Genomic DNA, 16,632 nt, shown 5'->3' on the forward strand with positions numbered 1-16,632 from the left:
GTGATTGGAGACCATACTCGAACAGTTAACATTGCCCATAAACCCATATGTACTTCTGATTACCCACCGTTTAACAATTACTCCCATTCAGGAAGCCAAGAGAGATGCTAATTATATTCCTTTCCTGTTCGTTTCTGAAGACAGTGCTTCCTGAAATTCTCTCCACTCTGTCTTCTCCTCTCCATGCTTCTTACCAACACTCAACTTTCAACCTCAAAAAATTTTCCTAATTAATCCCCTTTATTTCAGCTGACCTTAGTCCAAGTCTTCCTCCTGAATGCTGTTATAACATTCTTTTAATAAGTCTGCTGATGGAGATTTCTAGCACAAATTCCTACAGGCGTGCATGCTAAGTCACTTCGGTCATGTCCGACTCTTTGTGATCCCATGGACTGTAGCCTGCCAGGTCCTCTGTTCATGGGATTCTCCAGACAAGAATACAGATATGGGTTGCCATGCCCTCTTCCAGAGGATCTTCCTGATCCATAGATCAAACATTTGTCTCCTACATTGGAGGTGTATTCTTTACTCACTGAGCCACCTGGGAAGCCCCTAAATTCCTTCATTAGCCTCTCTAAATTTAAAGTATAATATTTAAACTTATTTATATATTGAATACAGTAAAGCTCCACAAAGTTGACATAAGTATTACATGAGTTAATATATTAGAAGAGTTTGATACAGTACTCAACACAGAGAGAGCCTTTAATAAATAATAGTTTTATTAGTACTTTCTTCTGTGGGATCTTAGTTCTGCAACCAGCAATGGAACCTGAGTCCTCAGCAGTGAAAGCACTGAATCTTAACCATTGGATGGCCAGGGAATTCCCTAGTATTTCTTTTTATTTTCCACATATTTAAATGTTTAAACCAGTTTAAATACTTCAGAGAAGCAGGATAGGGTAGACAGGCTTGAACCTAGCATTCTAGGTTATGTAAATAAGCCTGTGATTCTAGTTTTGATTTTATAAATTTTATTATTTACCTTCCAATTGTTCATATGGACTTTTTCTTGCTCTTTAAAAATTTTTCTTGAGGTACATTGAACAGAACATACACTGTTATATGTACTATGTCAACAAAGGTATGAACTGGGTACAATAAGACTTTCATCTTTGATTCTAATCTCCTTGAAGATGCCCAGTATTTTACTTCTCCCTTAGATCATGTTAGTCCCCTCAGCTAATATATATCTAAGACTAATCTGTGACTTCCAGATTGTGTTTCTGGGTTATAAGCAATAGTTTGGAATTCACCACTATAAAATCACAGTTTTCACTATACTCACACATGAGATTTGAAATTCATCCAGGTTATTCAGGATGAATAAGTTAATCTCACTTTGTTGTCCAGAAGACCTTACTCATGCTGGTAGCCTAAAATATTTCTGTTTCCCTCTCCTCCAGACCATTAAACAGCTCTTAATTGCTAACACTATAAAAAACTGAACCCCAGCACCATCATATGGGAGATTCTAACCAATAGAACAGTCAGCAAAGGGGTGCAGAGTGGGATGGGGAAATGAAAAACATTGGCAAGAGTAGGATTACTCATCTAGGGTGTAGGAGGAAGCATGAAAGACCAAAAAATAGGGAAGGTACAGATGGACAGAAACCTCAAAATCCAGATAATTTCTTTGACTGTGGAGTCTTTGCTACCTTTTATTTATTTCAAATAAATGACTCCCCCCTACCACCAAAGTGAAACAAAGCCTGCTCCTGACTCAGTCGTGGATGAATACACTATTTACATTTTTTCTCAGTGAAGAGAGCTTTTTTAAATCTCATCATTCCCTGTGTTTTTTTTTTTTTTTGCTTTGTTTTGTTTTGTTTGTTTCCCATGGATAGTAAAACTTTGTTTCAAATCCAAACAAAAACATTTCTTCAGTAGCCCTGTGTGTTGAGTAGTCACAAGGTGTAAGTACTGTGCTAATACTCAGAAAGCAAAGATGACCAAAGAATGGTCCTTGTTCTCAAGGAGCTTAAATTTTTGAAAATCTTTTTGTACAGAACCCAACTGAAGGCCTTTGAAGTCTTATGTCCCTCTTCTCTATGTTAGTTTATACATCCATATTTCCTAAATCAGAAATCACAATAGTTTCTAGGAAAGATCATGTTCCCCTTTGTATAGACTTATTACTGGCTGTGTGATAACTGAATATATACTATAATAAATATTCTATATATCAGAAAATGAAACTCACCAAGGGCCATGTTTTTCGGGTCTTCTAGAGAGCTGTGTTCATGTTCAAGAGTCGCATCCCCCACTCTGGAACTTTGAATGCCTGCAATAATAGATATGGATTTTTACTAAATAGTTATAAGTTTCCCAGATCAGCATTGTCTTTCCTAATAGTTATTTAAACCGATCAATTATTTAAGTTTAGACCACTGTGTAAAAATTTGCCCTTTTATCAAGTAGCCTATGAGTTTTTTTCTTTTTATCTGAAGGTCACTAACATCTTACTGAGCAGAGCTACAGTTTAATTGGAATTCCCCCTTAAGTGGCAGATCTTTAGATACCTCCCAGGATGCAATATGTAAAAGTACTGGACAGGAAGGAAACAATGCCTATCCCTCTCTTCCGTTTCCTGAGATTAGAAGTGAAGGACAGACAATTAATTTCCTGAACATTAATTTCCACTAGGTTCTCACAGCCTGTACTCCTGGAAGAAGCTTCTCACTGAGTCACAAAGCAGTAACTCTGGCCTGAGGTTTCCTAATAATGTGCAAATGGTCTGCCCAAACTCTGGGGTCTCCTTCCCCAAAAGAGCACTGACTACTCCCAAATGATCACTAGCAGAAGACATAACCCAAACAGCAGAGTACCTGGAGACCTTATTAGTCAGGCAGCTCATTTCCTAATCCCAAGATTAATGTTTGGGAGCAGAGTTCCCTTGGTTATTAGGAGGAATCTCTGGGGTAAAAAGTCTGATTCCAAGTTCTGTTAGGACTGGCCATGGTCCTGCTAAGATACACAGCATGCTCTCTGTCCATTTCTCTGGTGCCAAAGGAGAGTGGCTCAAGATCTTATGGAATGACTCTTTGTAAGTGCCAGAAGAGAAACAATAATTGCCAAGTAGGGTTTAAGCATGAATCCCTCCTGCCTCTTGCACACATGGTTGATGTTCAGATACCCTGACACTTGAAGTCAGATTAAAATCTTAGGGTAGAATCATCAATCCAGTCCTTGAATTATGTTGTAAGGAGTTTTACAAAGTGACCTTTCTCAGCTTTGCTCTGCTCACCATAACTTACTTAAGCCACTCAGTCGTGTCCGACTCTTTGCAACCCCATGGACTGTAGCCCACCAGGCTTCTCCGTCCATGGGATTTTCCAGGCAAGAATAGTGGAGTGGGTTGCCATTTCCTTCTCCAGGAGATCTTCCCGACCCAGGTATTGAACCTGGGTCTCCTGCATTGTAGGCAGACGCTTTACCGTCTGAGCCACCAGGGAAGTCCCAATACATAGGATATATGCTCACCATATGTCCTATGTTATTTAGGAGCCTCTAACTCAGTTCCACCAGGGCCTCAGCCTTGCCAGGTCACCTTTCATATACTTACAAAAAAATGCATTATGTCACAGCATTATATCATCACTCAATGATGAATAAACAGAAGCCCAGGTAAAAAAGTGTCTACTCAAACAGTAATCAAGTCAGTAGCCGATATGGAAACTGAAACCTGGGTAAACAGAATTGCTAGTCTAACACTTTTTTCACCACAACCAAGGTGTCTTTTTAGATTGCTATCACAAGTAGTGCCACCATACAATTTCAAATTAAATTCTATCTAGCCACTGTTTATTGAGAATTATTTTGTCTTTAAAAATAAAATTAAAAAAAATGTTTAATTCATAGTCTACCTAGATGTTCATGACTGTTGATAACCTTCAAATATGTAAAAGCTAACATTGAATTGTCCCATATTTTTAACTCTTTAATCATTTTCTTTGCATTGGTCTCATATCTCTAACTTGACTGAGACTACCTATAGACAGAGACTCTCATTCATTTTTTGTTCTCTGATAGTACCTACGGCTACTACCACTAATAAAACCAGTTGCTAACACTTTCTATATGTGCTTACTATATACTAGGCACTAGGCTCTGCAATTTACATATATTAATATAATCCTAACAATAAATATATAAGGTAACATAATTATATTTGTTTTCAGAATAGAAAACCAGCACAAAGACATTATGTAACTTTTCTATGATACTGGGGTGATAAATGGGAAACCAGAACTTAATTCCTAAAATCCAGCTTCAGAAGTCACACCAGCACAATTCTGGATACAAAATAATTCTCAATAAATCATGTCAGTGTCTGGAAAAACCAATACAGTATTGTAAAGTATAAAAAGATAATAATAATAATAAAATAAAGAGCAAAAGTAAATAAATAAATAGTGGCTAGATACAATTTAATTTCACATTGTATGGTGGCACTACTAGTGATAGCAATCTAAAAAGATACCTTGGTTACGGTGAAAAAAGTGTCAGACTAGCAATTCTGTTTACCCAGGTTTCAGTTTCCACATAAGCCACTGACTTGATCACTGTTTGGATAGACACTTTTCTTATCTGGGCCTCTGTTTATTCATCATTGAGTGATGATATAATGATGTGATGATGATGGCAATAATATCTTGCCAGATGACAGCTCTCATTCTGCATCCTTCATAATGTTTTACATAATCTCACAGTATACATATATACATAAATATATATGTGTGTACAGAGCATATATAACCTCACATGATAAAGTAGTTACATATTTAAATACTATTATCCCCATTGTACAAACGGAGCAGCTAAGACTAACTAAGAGAACTGATTAATAAGCTACCATTACCTGGGTTCTTTCCACCCTGCTACGCCTCATATTCCTATAGAATTTAAGGAAAGAACTAGTTTTCCTCTTTCCCTAGAATGATATTATAAAGACTATATGATGTAGATATAGCTTCTATGTCAGTGAAAAGTGGAGGAGTCAAGATTCCAGAAAGAAAAGATATATGGAAGTGTTAGCTGGATACCCACTTCTCTAGTTTCCTTGTGAAACCGTAACTTAATGTCTGTCATCTTCGGTCAAAACCCTAAAAGCTGAGCAGAGCATCTAGCAGTATCCGTATGTGTGGTCTATACCTTAGGCAAAAGGGTAAAATGGAAATAAATCCACCCTCACAAAGAGTGAAACCAGCTCAATTTTACTTAATCCCTGCATGTGTGACTCAATGGACGTGAGTCTGAGTGAACTCTGGGAGTTGGTGATGGACAGGGAGGCCTGGCGTGCTGCGATTCATGGGGTCGCAAAGAGTCAGACATGACTGAGCAACTGAACTGAACTGAACTTTGACTAACTATCCAACAGGAAGTAAAATAAAATCTTTTTTAGAGGAGGACAATATAATGTAAAGTCTCAATTTATTTCTACAGTTTACGTATTTTTAAATTCAGAACAGGGATTGGCAAACTACAGCCTAGTTACCCATGAGCCAACCAGTGGTTTTTACATAGCCTGCAGGCTGTATAATGATTTTCACATCTACAAATGATATAGAGTGTCCAGGATGTGATAAAAAATACACCAAACATACCAGGAGAAAAGACTGAAAAGCTAAAGAGCAAGAAAATTTCAAAAAAAGAGAAAACAAGCACTTGACTGAAACAGACCCATAAAAATCACTGTATTAAAATTATCAGACACAACTTTAAGATAAATATATAATAGCAGATGCATCTAAGGTGACCCTCAGTGAGCCACACCTATGTATAATCCTCTCTCCTTGAATGTGGGCAGAACTGTGACTTTCCTCTACAAAACAGAATAAAACATAGGTGATGGATGTCACACTCATGTCAGACTCATCTTTAAAAATTCATCTCAGCAAAAAGGATCAAGAGATCTTTCCTTGCTGCCTCTGAAGAAGTAAGCTGTCAAATTTTGAAAGAGCTTATAAGAAGACCATTTGGCAAAGAATGTGGCCAACCTCTAGGAACAGAGCAATCTCAGTTGGCAGCTGCTCAGAAAACACAACCTCAGTCCTATACCCAGAAGGAATAAATTCTGCTAACAGCTATATAAGCTTGGAAGAGCATATGAGGCATATGGAACCCAGTCAAAAGGTTAAGCATATGTGTAATTGAAGTTCCACATAGAGAGAAGAGGTAGAATGTATCAATAGCAATATATGAAGAAATAATAGCTATATGTTTTCCAAATCGGAGGAAAACATCAGATGCAGATTTGAGAATCACTTTGAACCAGACACAGGATATACACACATATACCTACACACAAAATGCATGTAGGAATATCATGTAAAACAACTGAAAAATTAAGATTAAAAGTTTTTAAAGTAGCTAGAGGAAAAAAAGATACATTATTTTCAAAGAATAACAATAAGACTATTAAATGACTTCTTAGTAGCAATAATGGAAAACACAAATCAGTGGAATAGCACCTTAAAGGTGCTGAAATAAAATAGCTGCCAAACTAGAACTCTGTACTCAGAGAAAATCTCTATCATTAAAAAATTTTTAAAAATATATTTTTAGGTGGAAAAAAGTGAGAGACTTCATCATCAGATTTGCATTAAGGAAATATAAAAAGAGTTCTTCAGGTAGAAGGAAAATCTATCCTAGATGGAAACAAAAATGAAACATAACAAAAATGAATTTAAAAATTATAGAAAAGACAAATGCATGGGCAAGTATAAGTTGATATTATACTTAACATTGTACAATCATTAATTAATATATTATGAATTTTTAAATATTTATAGAATTAAACTATACAACAGTAACATGAAAATGATATTAAATTCAGACCTCATGTAGTCTTTTCATTGTCCTTGAAATGTAAATCTAAAATAACCACTTTACTGTTGTTGTTTAGTTGCTAAGACGTGTCTGACTCTTTTGAAACTTCAAGAACCGTACACCACTAGGCTCCTCTGTCCATGAGATTTCCCAGGTAAGAATACTGGAATGGGTTGCCATTTCATTCTCGAGGGGATCTTCCTGACTCAGGGAAGATTGAACCTGGGTATCCTGCATTTCTGAAAGAGATGGGAATACCAGACCATCTGATCTGCCTCTTGAGAAACCTATATGCAGGTCAGAAAGCAACAGTTAGAACAGGACATGGAACAACAGACTGGTTCCAAATAGGGAAAGGAGTATGTCAAGGCTGTATATTGTCACCCTGCTTATTTAACTTCTATGCAGAGTACATCATGAGAAACACTGGACTGGAAGAAACACAAGCTGGAATCAAGACTGCTGGGAGAAATATCAGTAACCTCAGATATGCAGATGACACCACCCTTATAGCAGAAAGTGAAGAGGAACTAAAAAGCCTCTTGATGAAAGTGAAAGAGGAGAGTGAAAAAGTTGGCTTAAAGCTGAACATTCAGAAACCGAAGATCCTGGCATCCGGTCCCATCACTTCATGGGAAATAGACGGGGAAACAGTGAAAACAGAGTCAGACTTTATTTTCTTGGGCTCCAAAATCACTGCAGATGGTGACTGCAGCCATGAAATTAAAAGACATTTACTCCTTGGAAGGAAAGTTATGACCAACCCAGTTCAGCTCAGTTCAGTTTAGTCACTCAGTTGTGTCCTACACTTTGCGACCCCATGAATCGCAGCACGCCAGGCCTCCCTGTCCATCACCAACTCCCGGAGTTCACTCAGACTCACGTCCATCGAGTCAGTGATGCCATCCAGCCATCTCATCCTCTGTCGTCCCCTTCTCCTCCTGCCCCCAATCCCTCCCAGCATCAGAGTCTTTTCCAATGAGTCAACTCTTCACATGAGGTGGCCAAAGTACTGGAGTTTCAGCTTTAGCATCATTCCTTCCAAAGAAATCCCAGGGCTGATCTCCCTCAGAATGGACTGGTTGGATCTCCTTGCAGTCCAAGGGACTCTCAAGAGTCTTCTCCAACACCACAGTTCAAAAGCATTAATTCTTCAGCGCTCAGCCTTCTTCACAGTCCAACTCTCACATCCATACATGACTACTGGAAAAACCATAGCCTTCACTAGACAGACCTTAGTCGGCAAAGTAATGTCTCTGCTATTGAATATGCTATCTAGGTTGATCATAGCTTTCCTTCCAAGGAGTAAGGGTCTTTTAATTTCATGGCTGCAGTCACCATCTGCAGTGATTTTGGAGCCCAAAAAAATAAAGTCTGACACTATTCCCACTGTTTCCCCGTCTATTTCCCATGAAGTGATGGGACCGGATGCCAGGATCTTCGGTTTCTGAATGTTCAGCTTTAAGCCAACTTTTTCACTCTCCACTTTCACTTTCATCAAGAGGCTTTTTAGTTCCTCTTCACTTTCTGCTATAAGGGTGGTGTCATCTGCATATCTGAGGTTACTGATATTTCTCCCAGCAGTCTTGATTCCAGCTTGTGTTTCTTCCAGTCCAGTGTTTCTCATGATGTACTCTGCACAGCAGTTAAATAAGCAGGGTGACAATATACAGCCTTGACATACTCCTTTTCCTGTTTGGAACCAGTCTGTCGTTCCATGTCCAGTTCTAACTGTTGCTTCCTGACCTGCATACAGATTTCTCAAGAGGCAGGTCAGGTGGTCTGGTATTCCCATCTCTTTCAGAATTTTCCACAGTTTATTGTGATCCACACAGTCAAAGGCTTTGGCATAGTCAATAAAGCAGAAAGAGATGTTTTTCTGGAACTCTCTTGCTTTTTCCATGATCCAACGGATGTTGGCAATTTGATCTCTGGTTCCTCTGCCTTTTCTAAAACCAGCTTGAACATCAGGAGGTTCACGGTTCATGTATTGCTGAAGCCTGGCTTGGAGAATTTTGGTCATTACTTTACTAGCATGTGAGATGAGTGCAATTGTGCAGTAGTTTGAGCATTCTTTGGCATTGCCTTTCTTTGGAATTGGAATGATAACTGACCTTTTCCAGTCCTGTGGCCACTGCTGAGTTTTCCAAATTTGCTGGCATATTGAGTGCAGCACTTTCACAGCATCATCTTTCAGGATTTGAAATAGCTCAACTGGAATTCCATCACCTCCACTAGCTTTGTTTGTGGTGATGCTTTCTAAGGCCCACTTGACTTCATATTCCAGGATGTCTGGCTCTAGAAGAGTGATCACACCATCGTGATTATCCTGGTCATGAAGATCTGTTTTGTACAGTTCTCCGGTGTATTCTTGCCCTAGACATCATATTAAAAAGCAGAGTCATTGCTTTGTCCACAAAGTCCGTCTAGTCAAGGCTATGGTTTTTCCAGTGGTCATGTATGGATGTGAGAGTTGGACTGTGAAGAAAGCTGAGCACCAAAGAATTGTTGCTTTTGAACTGTGGTGTTGGAGAAGACTCTTGAGATTCCCTTGGACTGCAAGGAGATCAAACCAATCCATCCTAAAGGAGATCAGTCCTGGGTGTTCACTGGAAGGACTGATGTTGAAGCTGAAACTCCAATACTTTGGCCACCTGATGGGAAGAGCTGACTCATTGGAAAAGACTCTGATGCTAGGAAAGATTGAGGGCAGAAGGAGAAGGGGACGACAGAGGATGAGATCGTTGGATAGCATCACTGACTCAATGGACATGGGTTTGGGTAGACTCCGGGAGTTGGTGATGGACAGGGAGACCTGGCATGCTGCAGTTCATGGAGTCGCAAAGAATCGGACACAACTGAGTGACTGAACTGAATCCTGCATTGCAGGCAGATTCTTTACCACTGAGCCACCAGTATAGTGCAAAATAACCATTAAAATTATGTAAAAGTAATGAATGAAAAAGGAAAGAAATAATTTAAAAAATTCTTGATTACTCTCTCCTTCCAAAAAGAAAAATAAGATGAGAGAACAGGTACACACAAAAAACGTGGGAAGAATACAACTTTTAAGCTTGTTATTTAAACCCAAATATATCAGTAATTTTATTAAATTTAAAGTTTAAATTTCATTAAATATAATAATCCCATTAATAGACATAAATTGATAGATTAAGTAGGAAAATAAAGTTTTGTAATAATCCCATTAGTAGACATAAATTGATAGATTGAGTAGGAAAATAAGGTTTTGTTAATAAGGATCATATATTAATTATCCCATATAGAACAACTGAAAAAACAAAAGAATGAAAAATATGTATAATACAAACAACATTAGGAGATTATTGTTTTGTGTTAATATTAATTAAAGAAGATTTCAATTTTTAAAAATTTTGGTGGCTTTTGTTGTTGTTGTTTTGGAACTTTTTTTGCCACACCACATGGCTTGTGAGTAGTTTCATAACCACAGATCAAACCCAACTGCCTGCAGTGGAACACTGAGTCTTGACCACTAGATTGCCAGGGAAGTCCCTTGAGACTTCTTTTGCGGCCTGACATAGAGTCTGGAATTTACATAAATATTAGTTAGGACAAGGTGGTTAATGATAGTGTTGTTCAAGTATTTTATATCCTTACATTTTCTCTGACCAGTTGTATTATAAATTATTGAAATTGAAACTTTATCAGAAACTTTTATGCTGTTTGAAATCAGCGTAGCCACTACAGCTCTCTTATGCCTTCTGTTTGCATGGTAGGACTATTTACAACCTCAGAGTATTTGTATACAGTGTATCTCCTATGGACAGCACATGGCTGGATCTTGCTTTCTTAAATCCAATATGACAGTTTTCCCTTTGATCAGAGGACTTAATGCATTCACTTTTAAGGTAATTAATGATATAATTTTACTGTTTGTTTTCTATGTTGCATGTCTTTTTCATTCCTCTGTTTCCTTTTTACTTCCTTCTCTGTTCAATTTTTTTAATTGTATCATATTAATCCCCCTGTTGATTTTATAGATAGATTTTTAAAAAATTAATTTATTTAAAGCAGTTTTTCTATGCATATTTAAATATCAAAGTCTAGTTCAGGTTAATCCTGATTTGATTTCAATGACATATAACAATTTAACCTCAGTATATCTATTTCCTCCTCTCTCTCCTTTGTGCTATTATTATCATATATATTACAACTTTATTTTCTATAAATCTAAAAATATAATATCATAAATAAATAACTGTTTTAAGCAGTTTTCTGTTTTTTGGTTTTTTTTTTTTTAAGAAACTAAAAGAAGAACACAGAAATGCAGATATATAAACAGCGCATGCACACACACAGTCCTTTATAATTACCGACGTGTTACATAGGTAGTGTTTCTGATTTTCTTCATTCTTCCCTGTGGATACAAGTTGGATATATCCATATAGCATGGATATATGTTAAACTGCCATTTCCTTTCAGCTTGAAGAACTTCCTCTTGTATTTGTTGTATGGCAAATCTTTGTTTACTGAGTTCACCTGTATTTTTGTAGGATATTGTTTTTGAAGGATATTGTTGCTAGGCAAAGTTTTTTATTTTAAATGTACATGATGATTCACTTTTCTCGACTGTTTTCAAGATTTTGTCTTTGTATTTGGCTTTCAGAAGTTTGACTCTGGAGTGCCTGCATATAAGTCTCTTTGCATTTACCTTCAGTTCAATTCAGTCACTCAGTTGTGTCCAACTCCCTGCAACCTCATGGACTGCAGCACGCCAGGCTTCCCTGTCCATCATCAACTCCCGGAGCCTACTCAAATCTATGTCCATCACGTTGCTTGCATTTACCTTACTCAAGAATTATTGAGCTTACTGAATCTCTTAAGTTAATGTTTTCCATCAAATTTGAGCAGGTTTTAGTCATTATGTATTCAGATTTTTTTCTGTCCTTTTATTTCTGCTTTTCAAAAAATCCCACTACATCTGTGTTGGAAAGTTTGCTTTTTTTCTCTACTACAGGTTTCTGAGATTATTCATCTTTCTTTATTTTTTCTGTTTTTCTGTTCTTTAGATTGGATAATTTCTATTGATTGATTTTCAAGTTCACTGATACTGCTCCTGCCATCTCAAATCTCTGGACCATCCTTTCAGTTACTATAGTCATCTCTAGAATTTGCATTTGCTTCTTTTTTATTGCATTTATTTCTCTTTTGAGATTTACTAATTGTGGACTCATGCCGTTTTTCTTTTAATTCTTGAAACATTTGTTGTTTAGTTGCTGAGTCAGGTCCAACTCTTTTGTGATCCCATGGGCCACAGCCTGCCAGGCTCCTCTGTCCATGGAATTTTCCAGGCAAGTATACTGGAGCGGGTTGCCATTTCCTTCTCCAGGGGATCTTCCAGACCTACGGATCAAACCTGCATCTCCTGCATTGTCAGGCAGATTCTTTACTGCTAAGCCACCAGGGAACCCCATGTCCTTTAATTCTTTGAATATATTTATAAAGTATGTTCTCACCACTCTGTAGCCTCCCCTTTCTTCTTTTAAGAACCTGCATCTCTTTACCAGGGTGACTGAATATAAGAGATATATTTTAGGGAGAATACTGGATGCTATCTCTGAACTGACATTATCCCTTTGATAACTAACACAACTTAATGTGAAAATCATGTTGCTGTTGTTCAGTTGTTAAGTCCTATCCAACTCTTTGTGACCTCATGGACTGCAGCACACCAGGCTTCCCTGTCATTCACCATTTCCTGGAACTTGTTCAAACTCATGTCCATCGAGTCCGTGATGCCATCCAACCATCGCATCCTCTGTTGCCCCCTTCCCCTCCTGCTCTCAATCTTTCCCTTTTCAGGGTCTTTTCCAGCGAGTTGGTTCTTTGTGTCAGGTGGCCAAAGTATTGGAACTTCAGCTTCAGCATCAGTCCATCCAGTGAATATTCAGGGTTGATTTCCTTTAGGATTGACTGATTTGATCTTCTTGCTGTCCAAGGGACTCTGAAGAGTCTTATCCAACACTACACTTCACTGCAACTAGAGAAAGTAGTGAGCAGCAACAAAGACCCAGTACAGCCAAAAATAAATAAGCAAATAAATAATAAATTCTTAAAGAAAAATTCTGCATTTTTTCCTTATAGCATCTATTTTTGCTTGTGCTATGGTGCTTATTTGTGAGACTATTTGTCTGAAACCTGCCTGGTGTGCAAGCTGTGCACTGCACAGGGGTACGTAATCAAGGAGGAGAATGAAGGGTTAAATCCAGCCCACAGTCCACTTGACAAGTCATACATCCTGGTTGTTGTTCAATTGCTAAGTCATGTCCACCTCTTTGTGACCCCATGGTCTGAAGCACACCAGGTTTCCCTGTCTTTCACTGCCTCCCGGTGATATATACATCCTGGTATACAGCCCCAAACATCCACTGAAGTTATGCTCTTTTACTAATTACACAAATATATTGTCTACCCACTGTGTGTGCACATGGGTTGCATCTATCCAAACAAGCTTTTTTTTTTTTTTTCCTAATTCACACAAAAGATACCCAATGGATTAGCTACAGCTCAATATATGGGACTTCCCTGGTGGCTCAAACGGTAAAGCGTCTGTCTACAATGCGGGAGACCTGGGTTCCATCCCTGGGTTGCGAAGATTCTTTGAAGAAGGAAATGGCAGCCCACTCCAGTACTCTTGCCTAGGAAATCCCATGGACGGAAGAGCCTGGTGTCCATGGGGTCACAAAGAGTCAGACACGACTGAGCGACTTCACTTTTCACTTTCACAGCTCAATAATGCCTCCCTCTTTGATAAGCTCTATGAGAGCAAACACAGTGGTGGTTTTTGTCATGCTTGCACCTCCAACACTCAGCATACTACATGCAGCATAAATAGTTGTTCATTAATAGTTATTGCTTCATTAAATGAAGAAATAATCCTCAGGCATAGAATAACTGACATATATTTTATTTTGCATGTTCCTTCCGGGTTCACTGTTTTGTTTGTCATGCTTTTTTTTTTTTAACAAAATTCATTTCAGTTTCTACAATGCAAACTGCTCTTGTGAGTCATTAGCCAAAGGCAGTATTTTGTCCTACTAATTGCTCAAGTTCCTAATCAAGCCCCTGGGACAGAGCCTCAAGCTCTTTCTTTGCTACCCCTTGTGCCCTGGAATGATTCTCAAGAGGAAGTCCCTAGAGTCTTAGATGGATCTGGTTCTCTTTTGGGAATAAGCAGAGCTCTCAGATTTGGGGTTACAAGAGGCTTTCTCTCTGCAAGAAGATCCTCCCAGGCCAGAGGATACAATGCTCTGGCCTTAAGTTGGTCCCCATACCTTTGACATTCAGGAAATGCTGAAATTTTATGCCTGGGGTTTTCAATTTTTTTAAATATAAATTTATTTATTTTAATTGGAGGCTAATTACTTTACAATATTGTATTGGTTTTGCCAAACATCAACATGAATCCGCCACAGGTATACACGTGTTCCCCATCCTGAACCCCCCTCCCACCTCCCTCCCTGTACCCTTATGGGCCTCTTGGAGAGAGTCTTATCTTTGTTCTTTTTTTTTTTTTTCTTAAGTTCAGATGCACAACCACTAAAAGAACTTCTCTCAGATCTTTTGCCAACTTTGCAAGAAGTAAGTGGTGGCTGGTAGGAAAAAAAAAGAGGTTTTAAATTTTATAAGTTTCTTTCTTTTCTCATTCTGGTTTTCTGATGATTTTCTTAGAGTTTCATACTTTGCCTGTGTTTTGCATGATGACCTTTTTGAGACCAAGTGCCTATAAAGTGGAATAGAATATTGTCATAAGTTTTATTTTTAAATAATGGAAGAGTCTGTTTAAAACTATGGAGGGAGAGATAGTAAATTGGAAAACCTTCATAATGCCAGAGTTTTCATCTACTACTGAAGTCCCTGTTATCTTTCGAGTAAATAAGACTGAGGGTCAGACATTTTTCATACAGCTTTTGATTCAGTGAAGGCATGTAGAATCTGGAGTCACATATACTGTGTTTCACACCTGGTCTTACCAGTTACTAGATATATGAGTCTGACAAGTAGTTAATATTTCCAAGCTTCAAGTAGTCCATCTTTAAAATGGGAGTACGTAGTTTATTTCCTTGTAGGATAATTTCTAAGCTTTAAGTTGTGCAGACTGTCTTAAGAGGACAATATATACTATATTTTAATCAAGTGTTGTTTTTGCATTTACAAATTAACTCAGACATTCAGAGTCTAAGGACCAACTTTATTGTTCCATCAGCATTTGAGGTCTATACGTTGTTTTGACTCCCCTTACTTATTTTGCTCAATCTTGGGTTAGGCTCAGTTAGGCTCAATCTCTGCTCTGCTTCCATCCAGCAATGTAACACAGGGGCATCCAGATGACTACTTCCAGAGAAATATGCTTTAGATAATCTGCGTGTGCGTGTGGCGGGGTGTATATGTGTGTGTGTGTGATGTGGACATGGATGTGAATGGGGCTGGAGCTGGAGTTTCTAGACAGATAGATGCTAGTCTTGCAGCAGAAGAAATACAGTTTTCTTCTGAGACTTGCCCTTCTACCAGACACTAGTAGCTGTGTTAGGAACTAACAGGAAATTGGGTAATACATATCAACCCATATCCCTGTCTCTGCACAGAGATATCAAAGCAACCCAGAGGAAGATAAAGTGGTTTCCTCTGCTTTTTAATATCGTCCTAGAGAAGGCTCATCAACTTCTGTCTATCAGTGGTACATGTATCAGTATCTCAGCTGAGACGGAAAGGACATCATCTTCCCTCCAGTATTAAGAACTTTCAAGAACAGAGAACTCGGAGTACAAGCTAAAAAGAGCTGGATTCCCAAGTCCTCTCTGCCATGAACTAAATATACGATATTAGACAGCACTTTTATCCTTTTTGAAACTAAGCATCATCACATTTCTACAATATATTTATTTTTGAGCAGTAGATGTTTTATTACTTTGAAGAATAAAGGAAACTGTAAAATGGCCAAAATTCCTATAATTTTCTACCATATTTTTGGAGACAGAGCTGTTCACCAAAAGTTAGATTAAGTATTGGAAAACTAACCCCAGATGAATTATCTATGTCCCTTCTTAATAATGGAAATTCCCTCTTAGCTCAGTCGATAAAGAATCTGCCTACAATGCAGGAGACTAGGGTTTGATTCCTGGGTTGGGAAGATCCCCTGGAGAAGGAAATGGCAACCACTCAAGAATTCTTGCCTGGAGAGTCCCATGGACAGAGGAGCCTGGCAGGCTACAGTCTATGGGGTCGCAAGAATAAGACATGACTTAGCAGCTAAACCAGCACCTTCTTAATAATAATGGTTTTTCATTTTTTCCTGTATTGTTCATTCATGTATTTTTTTCTCTGGCAGTTTCTCAATTTTTACTACTTAATGGGAAGATCCCCTGGAGAAGAAAATGGCAATCCACTCCAGTACTATTGCCTGGAAAATCCCATGGACAGAGGAGCCTGGTAGGCTACAGTCTATGGGGTCGAAAAGAGTCGGACACGACTGAGCAGCTTCACTTTCACTTTCAATGGGACTAAGTCTAGATTTCGACTTCAATACTTTGTCCTAGTTTCCATGTGCCCAAGGCAGTGCTGCTGTACATATCTGGCAAAGGTACGGGTCTCCTTCCCCAGACTAGATGTACCTCAAGAGTATTACTTCAATTATTGGTTCACATAGTTGTCAAAAGCTTAAGAGAGGGCAAATATTAGGCTAGGTTCTGGGTATATGGAAATAACTAAGTATGATCTCTGCTATAAGAGGCTTCCCAGGTGACACTAGTGGTAAAGAACCCA

General features: G+C 38.3%; 1 non-coding gene across 1 annotated transcript; it reads right to left on the bottom strand.

Moving 5' to 3' along the window:
• Positions 3,384–3,455, bottom strand: TRNAC-ACA. Its single transcript has one exon. It is a non-coding gene; the product is annotated as a tRNA-Cys (tRNA).

Source organism: Capra hircus, chromosome 3 (genome assembly GCF_001704415.2).
Source record: "Capra hircus breed San Clemente chromosome 3, ASM170441v1, whole genome shotgun sequence".
Classification (NCBI taxonomy): domain Eukaryota; kingdom Metazoa; phylum Chordata; class Mammalia; order Artiodactyla; family Bovidae; genus Capra; species Capra hircus.